The sequence below is a fragment of the Saccopteryx bilineata genome, chromosome 4 (genome assembly GCF_036850765.1).
Source record: "Saccopteryx bilineata isolate mSacBil1 chromosome 4, mSacBil1_pri_phased_curated, whole genome shotgun sequence".
Lineage (NCBI taxonomy): Eukaryota > Metazoa > Chordata > Mammalia > Chiroptera > Emballonuridae > Saccopteryx > Saccopteryx bilineata.
In genome coordinates, this window is record NC_089493.1 from 27,309,769 (window position 1) to 27,319,814 (window position 10,046).

A 10,046-nucleotide genomic window follows, 5' to 3' on the forward strand; every position below is an offset into this window, starting at 1 on the left:
CCGGAGAGAGCAGGGGGGGGGGGGGGGCAAAGCTAGAGCCAGAAACTGGCATGGGATGTTTGGTTAGAGACTGGGGCTCTCTGAACCTCAGAGATGCATCTCTTCCTGAGGCAGCTCCCCAACCCCAGGCCCACAAGACAGGGAGGCTGGAGAACTCACAGCCTCCCCTTGGTGCAGACCCCCTTCCGTTCCACAAAGGCCCCCTTCTCTCCAAGGCCTCCATCCCCACCTTTCTCTGAGCACCATCCCCCAGGCCGGGAGCTAACACCGCTTACTCCCAAAGTGTGCCTGGGCCATGCTGCTTCTGTCAGGGCCAGGGCTCCTAGTTTCCTGAGCCCCAGATGATGGTGTAGGCATGCAGTACCTGGGGGTTCAGTCCCCCCAGCTCACCTCAAACCAGGGACCTCAGATAATCCTGGAGGAGGAACCAGCCCTATCTGCTGGTCCAGTCCCTGCTGGTGGGGGAGGTAAAAGACAAAGATTGCAGCCTTAGGAGGTATCTTCCCCCAGGGGCTTTCCTGACCAACTTTAACCCTTCGGAGTTCTGAGGCTAGCTGCTCCCCCCCACCCCCAGGCTTACAGTTTCACCAAAGCTCCCCCTTTAATGCCCATACGTACCCCTGGCAACCAGTGTAAAATGCCCCTCAGTATCGGTTATGCCCCAGCTCACTATTACCATTTTCTTCTTTGCCTACCTTGAGCTCTACACTTACAAGCTAAACCGGAAATTCTTTCCCAACCGCCGAGAGTGCTGGACTAGGGAACCACCAGAAGTGAGTTCAAGTCCAGTCCCTGCATTATATTCACTCCAGCCCCACCCACCGTAATGGCAGTCCCCCGGGGCAGTGGCTTGGACATCATCGCCTGGAGTTGGATTTGAATGCCAACCCTGCCCCTCACTAGAGCATGGCCTTGGGCAAATTGTCTCAACGCTCAGGGCCCTGACTTGGAGGTTTACCGGGTCTTAACATTTATCCCGCAGAGCTATTGGGTAGATTCAGTGAAATGACTCATTTAAAATATTTAGGACTGTGCTTGGTACAGAGCAAGTAAATCCCAGCTCTCAGCTTCTCCATTGAGTTTGAAATGCTTTCTAAGTTCTTAATATAAATACAGCATTTTAAAAGCTTCAGAGAACAGCATTTACCTTGTGGAAGAAAATGGATTTACAGTATCCCTTTTCTTCCCGCACTGTACCTTTCCTCGTTTGATATTTTATACGGAGTCTGCATTACTTGCTATCTTTTAAAAAGCAATGAAGATTATTCAAAAATAATTTTAAGTTAACAGAATCTTTAAAAGTATTTTTTAAAGAAATTACAGCAATAAAAAGGTTTGTTGGTGATTCCACTACCAAATCAAGTCATATTTATAGACTGAGAAAATTTAGAATAATTGGCAAAAGTTTAAAATAAAGTAAAAGAAAAAAATTACTTATAATCTTTTTTATCTAAAGAGTGATTGTGAACAATTTGGTATATTTCTTTCTAACCTAGTTTTTTTTTTTCTAACCTAGTTTTTTGTTGTTGCTGTTAGACCGCCTTATATCTTATATGAGTTAAACATTCCCTTCACAAAAGATTCTAATGGCAGAGTAAAAACTAGAGCAAATTGTATTGTTTCTAACACATTCTCCTCCTTGCTTATCTGCCACTTCTTTGTGACTTTTCTCGTTTTCTGTGCATATACACGTGTATATTCTTTTCTAGTCTCTCTATACATGTTTTTGTTCTGTTAAAAGTAGTTTTGACTAGCCTGACCAGGCGGTGGCGCAGTGGATAGAGCCTCGGACTGGGATGCAGAGGACCCAGGTTGGAGACCCCGAGGTCTCCAGCTTGAGCGTGGCTCATCTGATTTGAGCAAAAGCCCACCAGCTTGAACCCAAGGTTACTGGCTCCAGCAAGGGGTTGCTCCGTCTGCTGAAGGCCCGCGGTCAAGGCACATATGAGAAAGCAATCAATGAACAACTAAGGTGTTGCAACGGCAATGTAAAACTAATAATTGATGCTTCTCATCTCTCTCCGTCCCTGTCTGTCCCTCTCTCTGACTCATTGTCTCTGTAAAAAAAAAAAAAAAGTAGTTTTGACTAAATAATATAAATGATTTGTGCATGATACAAGGTGGGGCAAAAGTAGGTTCACCATTGTTCATATGGAAAATAATACAATGAATAAATAATACTACAAGAATAAACTCTTGTATTTCACAGACAACTGGAAACCTCCTTTTGTCCCACACTGTATATATCACATACATAAATGATGTACAAATAATAATGTTGTTTAAAATGCTTGTAAATTTTGGTTCAGAAATTTATTAAAGGATTCAGGGTTTAAATTTCAGCCCTGATCCCTGTCTAGTTTCTCTCTCCTGAAGCAGCTAATATTGCTTCTAGGATACTGTTCTAGAAATATGTTATGTATAAACAAGCAGATATCTCAGAGTACTTTCTTCCTTTCTTTAAAGCACAAATGGGGGTACACTGAACACTCTATGCACCTTGCTGTTTCACTTTATGTTTTTTATCTAGAGCCACCACTGTCCGGTGACATGTATTTTTTACATTTTCTAGCAGCCACATTAAAAAGGTTAAAAGGAGTGCTCGCTTCGGCAGCACATATACTAAAATTGGAACGATACAGAGAAGATTAGCATGGCCCCTGCGCAAGGATGACACGCAAATTCGTGAAAAAAAAAAAAGGTTAAAAGGAACCCATGAAACTAACATTAACAATATATTTAAGTTAAGCCAATATATCTGAAATATTATCATTGACAGGAAATCAATATAAAACATTATTAATGAGATTTTGTACATTTCTTTTCTTTTTTTTTTTTTTTTGGTACCAAGTCTTCAAAATCCAATGTGCATTTTCCATTTAAAGCACATCTCCATTAGAACTATACACATTTCAAATAGCCACATGTGTCTGGTGGCAAGTGTATTAGCATATATCTAGACATCCGGACCTAACACAAAATCCATTTTATAATCTCTAGTCCCCTATGGATGAATTTTAAGGCATTTCATCTTTTGCTCATAAACCATGATACCATGGGTAACCTTGCACATACATAACTTTGCACATATATAGGTATAACTATACTTTCAAAGTATGTGTGGTAGCAATTTAAACAGTTTGCCAAATGCCCTTTCTTTGAAATTGTAGCAGTTTATTGCCCCCAAACAAAGTATTAGAGCTTATTCTCTCTAACCTTTGGCCTGGATTGTATCACTTTTTTTTTTTTAATACTTTCCAATCTAATAAGAAAAATTAGTACCTCAGGACAGTTTTAATTTACATTTTTTTTATGAATAATAGCATTTTTCACATATGTCCCATTTAAGAGTCATTTAGGTTTCCTTTTCTGTGAATATCTTTTGCCCATTTGCTATTGTCCTTACTGATTAATGAAAGAGTTTTGTACAAAGACAGCCTTTGGTCTATGATAAGAATTAGAAATTTTCTTTTCATCTTGAAGAAATCTTTTTATTTTTACATACATTGAACATATCTGTCTTTTCTTTAACGGCTTCTGGATTTTGATTTACATTTTTATTTTAGTTTGTTTAAAAACCGTTCAGATTAGAGGGTCACAAAATTAAAGGCTTGGTCACTAGGTGTCCAAACATCAAAAATTCCAGATTCCCAGCAATAATGAAACCCACTCGTACAAGTACACATCTTTAGTTAACATGTATCTTATCTGAACAAAATTTAGATTTAGGAAGCAGATGAGTCAGGAGTAATCCTTCACTTATAAAGGGACAGACAATAGAAAAGCTCCCTTGAACTAATGAGCTGAGCTAAGTAATTAGGGTATGTTTAAGTGTATGGCTTTCCGGAGTTTGTGTAAGTGGGGGTTCACCAGCATTTGCATCAGCTACAAAGAACAAACAAGTCCTATATCGAGTGAAGTGTTCATCCCACGCTGACTGAGCAGTGAAGGGTCTGGGCTTGGGAGCACAATGGCAGGGTTTAAATTCCAGCTCTGCCCTGAGCGCCCTTGAACAAATTTCCTCAGATCTCTAGACCTAATTACTCACTTAAAAAATGATGATAATGCCTGACCAGGCGGTGGCGCAGTGGATAGAGCATCGGACTGCGATGCAGGGGACCCAGGTTCGAGACCCCGAGGTTGCCAGCTTGAGCGCAGGCTCATCTGGTTTGAGCAAAAGCTCACCAGCTTGGACCCAAGGTCGCTGGCTGGAGCAAGGGGTTACTCAGTCTGCTGAAGGCCCGTGGTCAAGGCACATATGAGAAAGCAATCAATGAAAAACTAAGGTCTTGCAACGAAAAACTGATCATTGATGCTTCTCATCTCTCTCTGTTCCTGTCTGTCTGTCCCTGTCTGTCCCTCTCTCTGACTCTCTCTCTGTCCCTGTAAAAAAAAAAAAAAAAAAAAAAAATGATGATAATAATACTCAAGAGGTTGCTATAAGGATTAAGTGAAAAACTGCTTATGAAGTTCTTAGGACAGGTCTCATGAAAAAATGCTCAGTAAATGACACTGCTATTAGATTTAGCTTTCTTCCCTACTCATCTTCTTTCTAGGTATTTAAAGAATTCATCCATGTGACCTGACCTGTGGTGGCACAATGGATAAAGCGTCAACCTGGAATGCTGGGGTTGCTGGTTTGAAACCCCAGGCTTGCCTAGTCAAGGCACATATGGGAGTTGATGCTTCCTGCTCCTCTCCCTTTCTCTCTTTCTTTCTTTCTTCTCTCCCCTCTAAAATGAATTTTTTAAAAATTAAACAGCCTGACCAGGCGGTGGCGCAGTGGATAGAACATCGAACTGGGATGCCGAGACCCAGATTTGAGACCCCGAGGTCGCCAGCTTGAGCGCGGGCTCATCTGGTTTGAGCAAAAAGCTCACCAGCTTGGACCCAAGGTCAGTGGCTTGAGCAAGGGTTTACTCGGTCTGCTGAAGTCTTATGGTCAAGGCACATATGAGAAAGCAATCAGCCTGACCTGTGGTGGCGCAGTGGATAAAGCGTCGACCTGGAAATGCTGAGGTCGCCGGTTCAAAACCCTGGGCTTGCCTGGTCAAGGCACATATGGGAGTTGATGCTTCCTGCTCCTCCCCCCTTCTCTCTCTCCCCTCTCTCTCTCTCTCTCTCTTTCTCTCTCTCTCCCCCCCTCCTTTCTAAAATGAATAAAAAAAAAAAAGAAAGCAATCAATGAACAACTAAGGTGTCATAACAAAAAACTAATGATTGATGCTTCTCATCTCTCTCCATTCCTGTCTGTCCCTATCTATCCCTCTCTCTCTCTGACTCTGTCTCTGTAAAAAAAAAAAAAAAGACACATACAAGAAGCAATTATGAATTGACACTTTCTGCTCCTCCCCCACCACCTCTTTCTCTCCCCTTTCTAAAATCAATAAATAAAATCTTTAAAAAAAAAGAATTCATCCATCTATTCATTAATTGAATTCATCCCCTCAATGCCTTATTAAATAACATGTACATTAGTCCATCATTCATCAATTATTTGCTTATTTAGTTATTCATTCATGCATTTACTCAAGCGTTGTCATTCATTCAACAGAGATTTGAGCTCCTAAAAAGTACCCAAGTCATGGACCAGCCCTAAGGACAACATGGTGATGTCTACAGATCTGACTCCATAGCCTCCAGAGCCTGAGGTGAGATTCCAAAGGCTTCTTATTCAGTCCACAACACACCTACTGTGTTTACTGTACACAAAGGGCCTACACCCAATGGCTGCTGATTTTACTTCCATGACATCATCTCCCTCCCGGTTTCCTTTCCTTTTCTTTGTTCCTTATCCCTACCCCACCCCCCTCCTCTTTTACCCTCTTTGCCTTTACTCAGAATTCAGGGCATTACTGCCAGGGCACCTTGGTGATTAGCAAAGACAGATGACCACTCAGATATTGAGTCAGAACAACCTGAGTTGAATCTGAGATTCTCAACTCAGACTTGTGTAAGAGAATTTAGACAAAGCTGACCTTGGGTTTCCTCCTCTGTAAAACGGGGATAATGATATTTCCTGAAATGATTGAATTAAACAGGGATGTCACTCCTTGATGGGGAAGAAACATTTAATACCAAGGAGATAAGATTATAAATTCAAATCACATTTCGTTGATCATCTACTCCGTAGGCATTATGCTCAGTGCTGTGAAGGACACATGAAGTGCCAACGCAGTCCCCTCCGGTCGTAGCCCATGTGGCTGCAGAGTGAGTCCCCAATAAGAGCTACTATTATTTGCTATTACCAAAGAGAGGAATGCGTCCTTGTTGAGCCCCTCACTCCTGGGCACTGACGTGACCAGTGCTGGGAGCGCTGTCAGACCTGGCATCTGTTTTCATTTGCAATTCCAATCAAGCATTATTCATGGCTTTAAAATCATGTAACTTTGTGGTAAATTTGAATATAAGCTGGGTATTAGCTTTGACTAGGGAATTAATGAAAATTTGTTAAAAGTGATAAAAGAAAATATCCTTAGTTTTCAGATATACATATAAGAATTTAGAGATGAATAATAGGACCTCAGGTATTTACTTTTTAAAAATCAGACAAAAGCCCTGGCCGGATAGCTCGGTTGGTTAGAGCAGCGTCCTGACTCACAAAGGCTGTGGGTTTGATCCGGTCTAGGCACATACAGGAACAGATCCATGTTCCCCTCTCCCTCTCTCTCTCTCTCTCTCTCTCTCTCTCTCTCTCCCTTCCTCTCTCTAAAATCAATAAATAAAGTTTAAAAGATAAAATTAAAATCAGAGGGAAAGAACAAGAAAGGGTAAAATATATATAGTGAAATGTCAACAATTACTGAATCTCAGGGGTGGGTTTTACCATGCACTCAGCGTGGTGCATTGCACCATTCTCAGGGATGGTATGTTCAATACATTTTAGAATAAAAAGGTTAAATATTTATTTTTCGAGGCGTGGGAGTATCATTTTATAGAAGAATAAAGGAAGGAAACTTACCTGCAAGCAGCATTCCCACTTAGGTGGAGAGCAGGCCGTCCCTGTCCTCAGCCAGAAGGAGAGCCAGCAAAGGTGCCTGGGTGAACAAAGTCATTGGCCACATGGATTGACGACTACTTTGTTTGCAGGGTTTTTGCTACTTGCCTTTGGAGAGGTAGGCTTCACACAGTGGCCCAGGGAATTTAGCAGGAGAGGAGAGAAAGCTTGTGGATAAGTAACACCCCACCCCCCACACCCCGACACCCCCACTCCCCCACCCCCAATGCCAACCCCACCCCCACCTCCTCACCTGCCCCACCCCTACCCCTGCCCCAAGGAAACAGGCACAGGTACCCCATAGGGGAACAGCTAAGTTTCAAACACTCAAAGTTTCAAGGATTTGAGGTCCCCACCCCCCAAGTTCATTGCATTTTTTCTGTCACCTCTATTTCATCTGTAAAGATGAGTCAAGACCACAACAGGTCAAACTCGAGGTCTCCCAGTCACTCTGTTCTTAATCTTGCCCTTCATCTTGGTTGGCTTATTCTGAATTCCCTCTACTTCTCACCACCACACACACAGGTGACGACATTTATTGGTTTCCTTCCGGAGTGGTTTTTTGTTTTGTTTTGTTTTAGTTTTTTGTTTTTTGTAAGTACAAGCAAATATAAATACACGTTCTCCAACTATGTTTTGAGTATGCTTACAATTAACATTGGAGCACTTTGAAAATATGGAAAATTGCGGTATTCCAGGAGAAGAGTGAAATAAATCTGGGAGTCGTTAGCAGTTACGGAAACTCTAAAGCTGAGAGAGTGGAAGAGATAATGGAGAGAGAAGAGGAAAAAGAGGGGAGAAAGAAAAGAGACCATCTTTCAGAGTCAGCAGGAGGAGAATATTTTAAGAAGAAAGTAAGGAATCAATTGTTACCTGATGCTAAGATGTGCATAGATCTACATGAACCAGCCTAGAAAGATGGCCAAGTTAAAAAGGAAGTTCAGAGTAAAAAGTATCTGGGACCCCACTTCTGCAAGGATCTCATTGAAATGCATATACCCGTGTTCAGTGAGTAGACCTACGTCTGGAAGACTTTTAAATCGAACAAACTGACAGGGGGAACCCCGGTGAGTCTGGTTTGTGGAAAGAGGAGACTTTTTGACTTTGGACACTTCAGTTTTGTTTGCATTTTTTACCACAAGAATGCATTCTTTTTGTAAGTAAAAAGCTTTGTAAAAGGAGGGAAACTGTTTAAAACCATCTGTATTCAAAATTTCTGAGGCTGTAGAGAATTGGCGGTTAGGAGAGTTAGCTAGCTTCAGAATAGTAAATTGAACACCCCGCCCCCCAGTGCATGAACCAATTAATCTCTCTGAGCCTCAGTTTTCTCATCTGTACAATGGTGATTATAATGATAATTACTTCAGAGGGTTACAATAGGGATTAAATGAGGAAACGCAAGTAAAGCATTTAGTACGATGACTGTCTTACAGAAAAGTCTCAATTAATATTAGTCAGCCTTTAGAATAGTAATTACTAGTTCAAACCCGTCAACCGAAAAGATACAAACTTGAGCCACATTCTTTTGATCCCTCTAGAAATGCTGTCACTGCAATGCTTATTATGTGTCATGCTTTGGACCTCTACTGCAGGTCATTACTACAAGAATTACTAATGTGAAGTCTACTACAGTTATCTGTTGCCAGAATCCATCTCTGAGAACCACCCACTGTCCCAGGCAACTCAGGACAAACCCGCATCTACGGGAGAAAGTATGCAGAGGACCTCAGCTTTCTATTTCTACATACGTCCTTTCAATTCTTTTGCGTTTCTATTTTTGTGTATTACAATGCACATTATATATAGAGAGATATATATTTTTTACTTTTTAGCGAGAGACAGACAGAAGAAATAGGAATGAGAGAGATGAGAAGCATCTATTCTTCATTGCAGCACCTTAGTTTTTTTTTTCCTTAGAGAAGCAGATGGGCGCTTCTCCTGTGTGCCCTGGCCGGGAATCGAACCCGGGACTCCTGCACGCCAGGCTGATGCTCTACCACTGAGCCAACCGGCCAGGGCCAGCACCTTAGTTTTTTATTGATTGCTTTCTCATATGTGCTTTGACCCGGGGGGCTACAGCAGACACAGTAACCCTCTGCTCAAGCCAGCGACCTTGGGCTTCAAACCAATGATCATGGGGTCATGTCTGTGATCCCAACCTGAAGCCAGCAACCTTGGGGTTTTGAACCTGGGTCTTTAGTATCCGAGGTCAACACTCTACCCACTGGGCCACTGCCTGGTCAGGCACATAATATATTTTTTCACCAGTGTATATGTATAGTTTATAAAAAATATACCTATCTTGGGGAGTTTAACAATTTTGACTTACGAAGTGTTAATCATGGAAGTTTGGAAAGCAGTGTCTTCTTTATATGTTTTTTATTTATTTTTTTTAATTTTTTAATTTTTATTTATTCATTTTTAGAGAGGAGAGACAGAGAGAGAGAAAGAGACAGAGAGAGAGAGAAGGGGGGGAGGAGCTGGAAGCATCAACTCCCATATGTGCCTTGACCAGGCAAGCACAGGGTTTCGAACCGGCGACCTCAGCATTTCCAGGTCAACGCTTTATCTACTGCGCCACCACAGGTCAGGCTTTTATATGTTTTTTAGATTTAAGGTCACAAAATACTGCATTTCTCCCAAACCATAGGTTTATTGTTGCTACTGAAAACAATCACTCCTGTCATCGAGTGCCTTTCCTTCTTGGTCTTGGCTGCGAGGGACCCCAGAGAATTTCTTACCCCAGATCTATAGACAGAATGCCTGCGGATGGTGTCCTGAGGGCTATGGTTACGAGCACAGCTTCTCAAACCTCACTGCCTGTGTTGGAATCCCATTTACTACCTGAATATTACCTGAATTCTGTGCTTCAGTTTCCTTAAATGTAAAATAACAATTTTAATAGTAATTACCTCATATGGTGATTATGAAGATGTAAATGAACCCTGGCCAGATAGCTTGATTGGTTAGAGCATCATTCAGATACACAAAAGTTGTAGGTTTGATCCCTGGCACATACAAGGAAGATCAATGTTTTTGTCTCTCTCAA

At 41.7% G+C, this 10,046-nt stretch overlaps 1 non-coding gene across 1 annotated transcript; it reads left to right on the forward strand.

The window, feature by feature from the left end:
• Positions 1-2,598: 2,598 nt before the first annotated feature.
• On the forward strand, positions 2,599-2,705 carry LOC136336923 (U6 spliceosomal RNA). The gene has a single exon (XR_010731657.1). It is a non-coding gene; the product is annotated as a U6 spliceosomal RNA (small nuclear RNA).
• The last annotated feature ends 7,341 nt before the right edge of the window (positions 2,706-10,046 follow it).